Raw genomic sequence first — 13,398 nt, 5'->3', positions numbered from 1 at the left:
GGTTTCCATTTCACCAAACCCTGAGAGACCAGAAATTCTTTACTTTCAATGTTTTTATTGAGATTTTTTGTGAAAAGTATAACATTCAATAACAAACTTATCATCGGCCATCTCGAGTGGACGTGAGGGGGAACGTGATGAAAAGGAGCAGGTCATCTACAAATAACGCACACTTATGTTCCTGATAACCGCATGTTACCCTCTCGATGGCTGCATTAATCCGAATCATGGTAGCCAGTGTTTCCAAGGCCATCAAGAAGAGGAGGGGGGAGAACGGGCATCCCTGTCTGGTCCCCCTGCCAATGGCGAAGGTTTCCGAGTATCTTCCAAGTAAGCTCACTTGTGCATTAGGTGTCGAGTATAGCAAGTGAATTATACCTAGGAAGTTTGGTCAGAAACCCCATTTCTCCAGCAACTCATAAATGTATGTCCAGGCTACTGAGTCAAATGCCTTATGGAGGTCTATTGAAAGGATGTACCCCTTCTGAGGCTAACCGCCATCCCAGTGGGAGTTAAGCGAGACCAGAAATTCTTACACCAACAATGCTCTTGACTCAGAAGTCTTGTGCAGTATTAGTGCAACCTGGTGAGTTTATTTTAAAAGAACCTTACAAATGCAAGCTCAGAACCTTGCTGATACCTTTTGGAAACACTAAGCAAGAGTGTTTGTCATCCCTCCAAACAACAAGAAAGTGGAAAGAGGAGAAACCAAATGTTCAGGTAGGAGACCTTGTTTTGTTGAAAGTAGAAACAAAGCATGCAATGCTACTACCTCCCTTAATCTTATAGTTCAGCTCTGACAGTGCTCTTGCGATATGGTTGCTAAGACCTCTTGAACCCTTGATCCAGAAAAAGAAGCCAGCACAATGGCATACTGTATGTCAGTGGTGTCATGGGTTTTATTTAATGCAGAGTATTACAGCCACAAATAGGTCAACATGGTTCGATCATTTAGGTCTTATACATGACTGACATGTACCTCCAACCAAACATGTTAAATAGAAACTGTGGTTGCTTGCTCCACCCCATCTTCTGTGTTGTACCCTTGCACATGTGATTGGGTTTTCAATTTAAAGAAAAAGTAAAGCCAAAGCTTGTTTTGACTATACATCTCCTATGGATCACAGGAGTGCAGTTTGTTTTGCACTCCTGTGACCTGTTTTCAGTGGTCAGAGGGCTAAAGTTCGCTGTCAACTGATGACACTCAACCGGTCCAGGCTCTTAAAAAAAAATCCTGACCAGATAGTCCTTATCCACTCAGAAGCCTGGACTGGCAGCTGGCTCAGGCTCTCAGCAATCTGCTGCAAGCCTGAGCCAGCCCCCACCCCTCAACAGCCCAGCGCTCCAGAGAGTGCTGCAAGGTTAGAGCTCTTTGCTCAGAGTGGAGGGGGAGATCAGCTTTGTTTGATCGCTCAGTGGTAGAGCTGGTGGGGGACAGCTGCAGCCGCATCAGTGATGTAGCCATCTAGGTGAGTATGCCTTTCCCACACTTCTCTTTTAACCTGTTTGGTTGGAAGTACATGTCAGTCACGAATAAGGCCTGGATGGTGGAAACATGTTGACTTATTTATGGCTGTAATACTCTGCATTAAATAGAAGTCATCACACCGCTGACATGCCAGTGTGCCAGCTTGTTTTGTTGAAAGAATCTGAAGAAAACCACAGTTTATGGCCAGTGGGTCTTATTAACCACCTCAATACCAGACACTTATACACCTTGAAGCCCAAGCCAATTTTCAGCTTTCAGCGCTGTCGCAATTTGAATGACAATTACTACTACTACTGTACCCAATTTTTTTATGATTTTGTTCCCACAAATAGAGCTTTCTTTTGGGGGTATTTGATCACCTCTGTAATTTTTATTTTTTGTGCAACAAATAAAAAAGACCGGAAATTTTTAATTTGGTTTCTCTTAAAAAATTTTGTAAATAAGTATGTTTTCTTTTTCAATGATGGGCACTGATCTGGCTACACTGACGGGCACTGATAAGGCAGCACCGATGGGCACCAATGAGGTGGCACTGATGGGCACTGATGATGGGCTCTGATAGGTGGCACTAATGGCCACTGATTGGCAGCACTGATGGGCACTGATAGGTGGCACTGGTATGCAGCACTGATGGGCACTCATAGGCGGCACTGATGGGTACTTATGGGTGCCATTGATGAGTACTTGATGAGTACTTATGGGTGGCACTGATAGGTGACATGGATGGGCACTGATGGTCACTGATAGGTGAGCACTGATAGGCATGGATAGGCATTGATAGGTGGGACTGAGGGTCACTGATGGGTGGCACTGATTATATTAGTTCTATAATGGTGCCAGTCAGTGCCCATTTGTGGGCACTGATTGGCATATGTTGGGCACAAGTTGGCACATGTAGATGGCCATGGGGGATGTACCTGGCCATCCACATGTTAGGGGCTTCTCTGGTGGTCCTGGCGGCTTCCCTGGTAGTCCAATGTAGGCATCTAAGGGGGGGCTGCGCTGATAAACAATCAGCACAAACCCCCCCTGTCAGGAGAGCCGCCGATCGGCTCTTCTCTTTTTTCAACGGTCAGGACGCATGGTGGCTGTTTTCCTGCTGGACATCATAAGACACCCTGTCAGGATAACTGAACCATGGCCCGGACGTCATTCTGCTATAGGCCGGACGGGAAGTGGTTAAGCTATTCACAGTAATCCTTTACATTTATTTAGAATAGCTTTGTGCCCTACACATTTGCTTTTTCACTTTGCTTGCTATGAACTTGAAAGGACTTGAATGAGGCAGGGCCTCTAGGTATGGGGGACATGTCACCTCCGCCAGGTGACAGTCTTCAAGCCTGAGTGTCCAGTTGCCAAGTCCTAACACTTCCATATATGGAAGATCATTGATGTCATCCACCCAAGTAAGCTCTGATCCTGGAGCTTACTCAGGGTCAACTCTTGCAGCAGGTAAGATGCCAGAGAGAATGGAAGGGTGAATATATCTTACTGAAGGAGTGGGCTCTGAGCAGATGCTATCATTTTGCTCATTTAGTGTCTCTTTAATGCTTCTGTGATGGAAAAATTGTATGTTTCATATTTCCTTATAAGGCCTCATGCACACTAGACATGGTTTGATGTTTTTACAGCAGCTGTTTTTGGCTGTAGACATTTTTTTCTACAGTCATTAAACTCTCCATAATGCTATCCTATGTGTCCATGCACACATAAAAGTGAAAGAAATCCAATATATAGTCCAATATTATTAGTGACAATCAGTTGAATCATAAATGTGCATCAAAAAATAATGATGTACATTGATAGGAGATCCACTACCAGAAGCACTAAACGCTTACCAGAGGGATTGAACTCATATAGGTGTACACCCAATGAGTCAATCAAGCTTTGTGAAATACCCGGGATGATTCAGGCTCACTGTATGGACACAACCTCCAGCGGGATGTTCAGGGCGGTGGATGTGAGTAGATAAGATCAGTATGGGAAATCAGCCCAACCATTTAAATAAACAAAAAAGGGCACATAGCATAATTCCGTTAGGAATAAATTAATATTTAATGTGTAAACAAAGGAAATACACTCGCATTTCCATGGTATAAAAAGCGCTTGTAGGAGGACAGTAACAGTGGAATCAGCATAACCACTGACGCGTTTCACCTGATAAGGCATCGTCTCAGATCCTCCACCGTCCTGAACGTCCCGCTGGAGGTTGTGTCCATACAGTGAGCCTGAATCATCCCGGGTATTTCACAAAGCTTGATTGACTCATTGGGTGTAGGGCGCCCCCCCCTTCCCCAAAGCACCCACTCCCCATGTTGAGGGCATTCGGCCTGGTATGGTTTAGGAGGGGGGTGCCCGCTCATCCCCACCCCCTTTCCTGACCGGCTGGGATAAGGGTCTGGTATGGATTTTGGGGGACCCTCGCATCGTTTTTTTTCGGTGTAGGGGTTCCCCTTAAAATCCATACCAGGCCTAAGGGGCTGGTATGCTCCTGAAGGGGAACTCATGCGTTATTTTTATTTAAAAATTAGCGTGGACTTCCCCCTCATGATTCATATCAAACATAGTGCCTGGTACTGGCAGGGATCCAAGTCGGATCACTGTTCATTGAAAGTTTGACGTATGTCAGCTTAAAGGCAGGGCAAAGTCAGATCCAAAGTAGGACGAGTGTCGTGTCGCAACAGTGTGAACCCGGCCTCAATGTCAGCAATGCTTGCTTTGTCAGCAATGCTTTTTCCTTTCTCGATGAGCGAGCCAGCTGGCTCCTGCGACGGGGCTCACAGGTGTCAATCTCGCCGATAACAGCAGCGAGATTGACACAATATCGCGGTCACCTACTCTACATTTTAGTTCAGTTGCAAAATTGTTTACTTGTTAGCGCTGCACTTTTGCAATTTTTTTATATTTTGCAACTGATTCACTGCTGTGCTGGCTGCTATTTTGCTTTATAGACAGCATGGTATATGTGTTTTTATAGTCCATGCACACATAGGCTGTTATAAGCAGTTTTTGAGCAGTAAAGAAAACCCCAAAACTAGTGGGTTCTGAGAGACGTTTTTCAGCTGTAAAAATGGTTTAACGCTGATAAACGCTGATAAACATTGACAAACGCTCATAAACATCGCTCACCAGCGTTTTTTAACGTTTTTGATCCATTAAAAAAAAATTTAAGAATTCCGATAGGACAAAGTGCCACGCATGCTCAGAACAAATTCCTAGACCAAAGCTATTGGCTACTAGCCTGAACGTAGTCCAGTCGTAACGAAATTACATCATCACGTTACGAACGATCAGATTTTCCGACAACTTTTTCCGACCGTGTGTATGCAACACCAGTTTCGGACAAAATCCGACGCATTTTGTTGTCGGAATATCCGACCGTGTGTACAAGGGTTAAGACATACATTAAATAACAGATGCAACTGTGAAAAAATACACCTGATGTTGCTGTCATATAAGCACATACCAGCTCAATATCTGAGCAGAGATTTTTCACATGTCAGGTGTGGTGCATACTATATCGTCCTTTGTCATTACATTAAATCTAAAATATATTGACACCAATAGAATAATCTTATAGAATGTCATTACTCATACTTTGCAGGCCAGCCACTGTTTACTGAAGTTCACTCTAAGAAATAATTTTCAAGCATTAATTGACTAAACTGTTCTGCAACAGCCATTTGATTCAATGCTGTTTTTATTTATTGGACTGTAAACAGTATTTGTGGCCTTAGGGCTTTTAACGATTTATTGGTTCAATCAATAAGACTCTTGGCTGGCCGGTAACTTTCTGAATTGATAGTCTGAGGTCAGGGAGTAAGTAGATTTGTGTGATATGTGAAAATAAGTGTGGGATGAAATCAGGTCACCTGGAATAATAGTCTAAAGGGATGAAGATAACACTTCTGCAAAGGACCCTTGGGGACATTTTGGAAATCAATAGAAGAGAACAAGCTGTTTTAGCATGAGGTATTAGAAGTGCAAAGAGAAGTAAAAGCAAATCGAGGTGACAGCAGAATTATGGAAACCTAATACATGAGTCACAGTATGAACTATAGAAGATGGATCAATCAACACTAGCTTTGACTAATGTTTTCAGTCAGACAGAAGTTTTAGCTGAAGCTGTTCTAGAAGTAATAGCAATGTACAGGAAAACAAATGATTTCCCTTGGAATTCAATAAAAACTTGCAAACCTAACTCAGAGGACTTGTTGCTTTTCCTTTTACAAGCATAGGCGTTCCGTATTGATTTCTAACAGGATAAAATTTGAAATTTCAGATACTTAGAGCAGAGTTCCACCCAAAAGTGGAACTTCCGCTCATTTGTCTCCTCTCCCCCTCTGGTGCCACACTTGCCACCTTTCGGGGGGAGGGAGGACAGGATACCTGCACTTGACAGGTATCCTCTTTCTACTTCCGGGAGTCCGGGCCGAGGAGGCTCCCTCCTCCTTCCTCCTCCTCTCCCTGTCGCAAGTAGGAGAGAGGAGCGGGGTCTCGCGCATGCTCAGTAGGGTTCCTGGCATGGAGCCTTGAGGCTACACTTCCGGGTTTCGTTAGCCGCAATGGCAGCGGCATGTACCCGACAGCTGACATCAGCTGCAGTTCTGACATCGTTGGACTCCGGGACAGGTAAGTATCCTATTATAACAAAATAATATAACCTGTATGCTATACTAACAACAAAAAAACACTACAATGTGTGATAATGGTTCAATGCAGACTGACTGTGCCCATCAACGTAGCCTCACTGTGCCCGTCAACGCAGCCTCACTGTGCCCATCATTTCAGACTCACTGTGCCCATCATTGCAGACTCACTGTGACCTTCAACGCAGAGTCACTGTGCCCAACAATGCAGTCTCACTGTGCCCATCAACGCAGCCTCACTGTGCCCATCAACGCAACCTCACCCTTGCCTATCATTGCAGCTTCACCTGTGCCCATCATTGCAGTTTTACCTGTGCCCATCAGCGCAGCCTCATTTGTGCCCATAATTGCAGACTCACTTGTGCCTGGATTATACACAGGGGGCATCTCCTGCTGTGTCACGGAACTTGGGTCTGCAATGTTAGGCGGCCGGCCACTGTAACAAAGTGCCACCTCCTAGACCGACCGTGAATCCTGTGATAGGCGAAACACTGATCGAATACTGGAAAATTTAATCAGTGTTCTGCCTATCACAGAAGATGGTCTAGGAGGCAGGACTTTGTTACAGTGGCCAGCTGCCGCACATTGCAGTGAGGTAATCAAGAGGAAGGAGGGAGAGAAAGACTCTGCACCTGAGCCTCCCAGGCTTGGCCCTGGGAAGCCTAATGGCAGGGTCGGGGCTGTACTATTCTGTTCCCTAGGCAAGACCAGCTATTGGCACCCCCCTCCAAAAGAAAAATAAATAAATAAAAAATGTCAATTTTTTTAAAAACAGTATAAAATTATCTAATATAAGCACACTCCATGCATTCCTCACACTGTGTTGGGGGGGAGCAGTGTGTCAGGGAGGGGGGAGCAGTGTGATAGGTGGGGAGCAGTGAGACAGGGGCGAGCAGTGTGAAAGGGGAGAGCAGTGTGACAGGTGGAGGGGGAGCAGTGTGACAGGTGGCAGGGAGGGGCAAGCAGTGTGTCAGGGAGGGGAAGCAGTGTGCGGGGAGGAGCATCATGACAGGTGGGGGGGCAGTGTGACAGGTGGGGGAGCAGTGTGTCAGGGAGGGGGGAGCAATGTGTCAGAGGGGAAGCAGTGTGTCGGGGGGAGCAGTGTGTGGGGGCGGGGGGAAGCAGTGTTTCTGGAAGGGGGAGCAGTGTGACAGGGGGAAACAGTGTGTCAGGGAGGGGGGAGCATTTTGACAGGTGGGGAGCAGTGTGTCAGGGAGGGGGGAGCAGTTTGGGGGATGGGGAGCAGTGTGTCAGGGTGGGGAAGCAGTGTGTGGGGGGCAGCAGTGTGACAGGTGGGCGGAGCAGTGTATCCTGGGAAGCAGTATGTTGGGGGGAGCAGTGTGACAGGGGGCAGTGTGTAAGGAAGGGGGGAGCAGTTTGACAGACGGGGAGCAGTGCATCAGGGAGGGGGGAGCAGTGTGTAGGTGGCAGCAGTGTGACAGGTGGGGGGAGCAGTGTGTTGGGGGGAAGCAGTGTGACAGGTGGGGGGGCAGTGTGCGAGGGAGGGGATCAGTGTGTCAGGGAGGGGGGAGCAGTGTGTGGGGGAGCAGCAGTGTGACAGGTGGGGGAGCAGTGTGTCAGGGAGGAGATCAGTGTGCCAGAGAGGGGGGAGCAGTGTGTCAGGGAGGGGGAAGCAGTGTGACAGGTGGGGGAGCAGTTTGTCAGGAAGGGGAGAAGTGTGTCAGGGAGGGGATCAGTGTCTCGGGGGGGGGGGGGGCAGTGTGTCAGGTGGGGGAACAGTTTGTCAGGAAGGGGATCAGTGTGTCAGGGAGGGGGGAACAGTGTGTCAGGGGGGGAAGCAGTGTGACAGGTGGGAGAGCAGTTTGTCAGGAAGGGGAGCAGTGTGTCAGGGAGGGGGAGCAGTGTCGGGGGGGGGGGGGGGGCAGTGTGACAGAGGAGCCGCACACCTCATAACGGCCAGGCTGAACTCTGTGTGCCGGACCGGGTCCTGTTGCTAACGGGAATGGCATTCCTGCAGTGCAAAAAGTACAGAAACGCCATTCCCATGCGTTCCTGCAGGACTTGAGCCCTGCTTTGGACCCTTATGGGGAATCCTTGGTGTGCTGATGACATTTTTCCATTCATATTGTGCATGCAGGATAAAAAAGTGATCACAGGAGGGCAAAAGGATAGATAATATTTAAATACAAACAAACCCAAGGATGAACCGAGGAAAAAACCAAGCTTTGCTTACCACCAGCCCACAGACAACCAATTAACCTGTCTAACAATATGCGTTAAAAACAGGGGTTTAGTCTGCACACATTTGCAAATGCATGCGTAAGCCACAGAGCCCCGCCAAGGCATCCCGATATCTGTGGTACCTAACACTGACTTATGAGTGTCCCCACAATGGAGGCACATGCATTTTGATGGATAGGTGAGAGCAGGTGGACTGAAGGGGAGCCACCCCTCCTTAAAGGTACAGAAGCACACTGAACACCCAGCACAATGGCAACACAGGTGTCAGTGGGATGCCTGACCAAAAACACGACCAGTGACAAAAAAAGACGCCACCCGCTCTCAGCTATAGCTGGCTATCGCAGTAAGAAACTCGGAAGGCTAACAATAGATACAAACAAACCCAAGGATGAACCGAGGAAAAAACCAAGCTTTGCTTACCACCAGCCCAGATAATATTTAAACCTTACTGGGAGAAGAAAAAAAAAACAACAAAAAAATGTTTTCTTGGTGGAGAAACCATACCATCTGCTTCTTATTTTCCTACTCTGCACATGTCTCTTTCCTACTCTGCAAGTAATCTCCCGGAACACTACATAAAAAAATTAAGTGTATCTCTAGGCAAGTGTATCTTTAGTTTTGGAAAGAGCTGGAAAGTTTTTATTGCTGTTTGTGTTCCCACCGGGGGGTCCCCCCTCTCCCCCCTCTATTTTTCCTGCTGATCAATGTCACAAATAATGAAAAGGAGGGGAAATCCAATATTTTCAAGTTATTCCCAGAACATAAATATTCTAGGTTTTACCTCTTTCCTAGATTATCTAAAAAAAAAAAAAAAGAAAAAAAAACTTCATTAAATATTATTTTCAGTAAAATATTTTATATTATTTTTTTTTTGTGTGTTTTTTTTTTTTTAAACAATACAAACCCCAAAAAATACAAAGAAGGAAAAGATGGTCAAGAAAATAAAAATATACTAAGCATCAGAATGAAGCTCTCTTTGTTATTCTGTTCCATAGGAATTCTTTGGAAATACCACATGAGGGCAGTGTTGCTTTAGAATATTTATTGGTATTGTCCTTGTAACTGTTTCCCTTCAGCTAAGAGGTTTTAAGGTCTCAATAATAATAATAATTAATATTATTATTAAAATTAAATATGGGTGTTTTAAAAAAAATAAAAAAATAAATGCAGAACGTGCAGATTGGTGCTTTGGCAGAGAGTGCAGAAGTGTGCCTCAGTGTAGTGGCATCGTGTGGGGTATATGCAGTGCTGGCAAATGCAGAAGAGCATGTAAGTGATTCATATTATCATGTTATTATTTTTATAATTATTATTATTCAGCAGCCGGTCAGGTTTCAATTTATTGCAGTCAACTCAGCAAAAGATAATTTCTCATAGAGTGTAAAAGGGTTGCTGCTATTGGCACATTGACCTGGGTTTTTATTAAATTCTGATTCAGAATACTTTAAAAATCCCAAAGGGAAATTATTGTGATACATATACATTCAAGACAACACAAGATCACAATAATGAACAGAACAAAGCACAACGACACACTAAAATGACCAACAAAAGCAATTAGTACAAATACCAAATTAAAACTATACTCTAATAAAAAAAACATCCACACTATTAAAATACAACATAGAAGACATAACACTGAAAATAGAAAATCAAACTGCCAAAATTCAAATACACCACTTTCTCTAACATTCTCTACCCCAAATAATAATTAACAAAATTCCAACATACTATAAAAACTACATAAACATCCTGTTAATAAACTACAGTAGATTAAATCTTCACATCAACCCTCACAGAGAAGAATTATATAATGTGATTGGCACAGTTAAAAATGATTTCCTGTGTCACTCTGTGGGGCATCATGGTTGTAACAATCTGTTACTCTTGGCACTCCCCAGAATAACCAGCGCATTGTGGAGTGGATGGGAGGAGTTGTCCAAAATTGAACATATCTTGAACATTCTCCTCTCCAACACTGTTGTTAAAGACTCCAATTCCAATCCAATAATATCACTGGCCTTGTGAATCAGTTTGTTGAGTCTGGTCCTTCCTATAGAACACCTCATGCCGCGTACACACGATCGAATTGTCCGGCGGACTTGGTCCGGCAAACAATCCGGCAAACAATCCGCTGGACTTTATAACAAACGGACTTGGCCACACACGGACACTTCGAAAGTCCGGCGATTTCTAACGCGATGATGTACAGCACGTACGACGGGACTAGAAAAAGGAAGTTCAATAGCCAGTAGCCAATAGATTCCTTCTCGTACTTGCTTCAGAGCATGCGTCATTCTTAGTCCGCCGGACTAGCACACTGACGAACGGATTGTCCGCTGAAAGCCAAGTCTGGCGGACAAATTTTGAGTCAAAACTACTTTCTAAGTCTGCCGGACTTTTACGATGAAAAAGTCTGCTGGTGCCCACACACGATCGAATTGTCCGGCATACTATGGTGCGGCGGACTAAGTCCACCAGACAATTCGATCGTGTGTACGCGGCATAAGTGTTCTTGCTCCAGTCCAGCTTATTATCTATGTGAACCCCCAGATACTTGTAACTCTCTACTGCATTCACATAGAAACATAGAAAAGTGACATCTGAAAAAGGCAGAGTAGTCTATTGAGTCTGCCCATTTTTTTGTTTTGTTTTTGTTTTTTTGGGGGGGGGGGGGGGTTTGTGTTGAAAGGGGGTATTTGGGGGGCGGAAGGGGGTAAGTACTGTTCTAGGAGAGGAAATGTGGGGATTCTGGGGATTCATGTTGGGATCGGGGATGGGGAGAGGAAGATTTGTGTGTGTGTGGGGGGGGGGGGGTTGGGGCAATTTGAAGTGGGGGAAAGAAGATGTGTGCTAGCAGGGGTGATTTTTTTGTTAGGGGGAAGGCATTTGAGCTGGGGGGATTTGGAGGATGGGGGGCAAAGATTTGTGCTGTGAGGGAGACTTTCAGCAGGGGGTGGATTTGCACTTCGAGAAGGGGGAATTTATGGCTAGGAGTAAAGCATGCAGATTAGTGCTCAGTGTTTTTGTGGTACAGCTCATGCATCTTGGGGGAGGGGGGGCACAGTTTAGCATGTTCACCCTGGGCTCTAGATGACCTTATTCCTACACTGGTTTAACTCCCCTGGCGGTATTCCCGAGTCTGACTCGGGGTGGAAATTTTATACCAAAAGCGGTAACTCCGAGCCAGACTTGGGACCGCATCGCTAAATGCTGGGAGAGTTTACTTACCTTGTCCCCTGGATCCAGCAATGTCCCCCAGCTGTACGAGCGAGCCGTCCTCTGCTCGATCTATCACGGAGCTGATCTCCTTTCCCTGCGAGCATTGCGAAGCACGGGGACGGAAATCAGCACCAAGTTCAAAAAGTGAAACACACACTATACATACAGTATAATGTAATCTTACAGATTACATTGCTGTATGTAATTATTTCACATCACCTTTGTCCCTAGTGGTCTGCCCAGTGCTCTGCATGTAGTTTTATATTATAAAAACTGTTCTTTATGCCTGGAAACTGGAGATTGTCCATAGCAACCAAAACTGTCCCTTTACATCAAAAATGATTTTAGACCAGCTAGAAAACAGTGATAATAAATTATAATCACTCGCAAAATTGAGGGATAGCGATTTGTGGGGAGACCCGTCATCAAATACTGAAAAGTAATGACAGTGACAATTCTGCAACTGAGCAAATTTCAGTGTTTTTTATTTGATTACATTATTGAATAATTTTTATTATTGTTATATTATTATTTGGTATAATTATTTATAGTTATTTATTATATTATAATTTATGATTTCATTTTTTAAACTTTATCATACCCGGGATGTCTGCTAGACTCTGGTTTGGACAGATTTAAGTGAGTTATTTCTAAGAATTACAGTATTACAATATAAAACACCAAATTTCCATGCAAAACAATTGTACCGCTTTTAGCACCTAAAATCTGAAATAATCATACCGCCAGGGAGGTTAAAGTGACCCTGTCAGCAAATTGAAACTCCCAATTAAAGAACATAGTGGATACCTGCCACTCCTGTCTCTTGGGCTGCCAGACAATATTCTGTTGAAGATGAATCACCAGCTGAAGTCTCCTTCACCAGTTCTCACTGGAGAAGGTGCAGAGAAGGACAACCATACTGATAAGAGGCATGGAGGAGCTCAGCTATGAGGAAAGATTAGAGGAACTAGATTTATTCACTCTTGAGAACAGGAGATTAAGGGGGGATATGATCACCATGTATAAATATAAAAGGGGTCCATATAGTGAAGTTGGTGTTAAGTTATTCACTTTACGGTCAACACTGAGGACAAGGGGACACTCTCTGTACGTCTAAAGGAATAGAGATTTCATCTCCAAATACGGAAAGGTTTCTTCACAGTAAGAGCTGTGAAAATGTGGAATATACTTCCTGCAGAGGTAGTTCTGGCCAGCTCAGTAGATTGCTTTAAGAAAGGCCTGGATTATTTCCTAAGTGTACATAATATAACTGGGTACTAACATTTATAGGTAAAGTTGATCCAGGAAAAATCTGATTGCCGCTCTGGTATCAGGAAGAAATTTTTCCCCTGCTGTAGCAAATTGGATCCTGCTTTTCTGGGGGGGGAGGGGGGGTTTCGCCTTCCTCTGGTTCAACTGTGGGTATAGGATTGGGTATATGAGATTGTATATAATTTTTATTTTTTATTTTTTTATTTTGTGGTTGAACTAGATGGACTTGTGTCTTTTTTCAACCTGACTATCTATGTAACTATGTAAATCGTCACAACCAGAGGTGTGAATCTCCCCTCACAATGCTCTGTGGTTCTTCCCATCAATCTTTATGTCACCAATGTACCTTGGTGGTACCTGAGCACTGCAGAGGACCAGAAGATTAACACTTATGCCACGTACACACGGTCGGAATTCTCGTCGGAAGAAGCTCTGATGGTTTTCCCGATGGAATTCCGATGGAATTCGGCTCAAGCTGTCTTGCCTACAGGCGGTCACGTCAAATTCCGATTGTTTATAACGCAGTGATGTACAACACAGTTCAATAGACAGTAGCCAATAGCT

The sequence above is a fragment of the Lithobates pipiens genome, unplaced genomic scaffold (assembly GCF_037356315.1).
Source record: "Lithobates pipiens isolate NorthernLeopardFrog02 unplaced genomic scaffold, aLitPip1_a1.2 Scaffold_1, whole genome shotgun sequence".
NCBI lineage: Eukaryota > Metazoa > Chordata > Amphibia > Anura > Ranidae > Lithobates > Lithobates pipiens.
The sequence above is the reverse complement of the archived record's forward strand: the minus strand, read 5'-3'. Positions refer to the sequence as shown.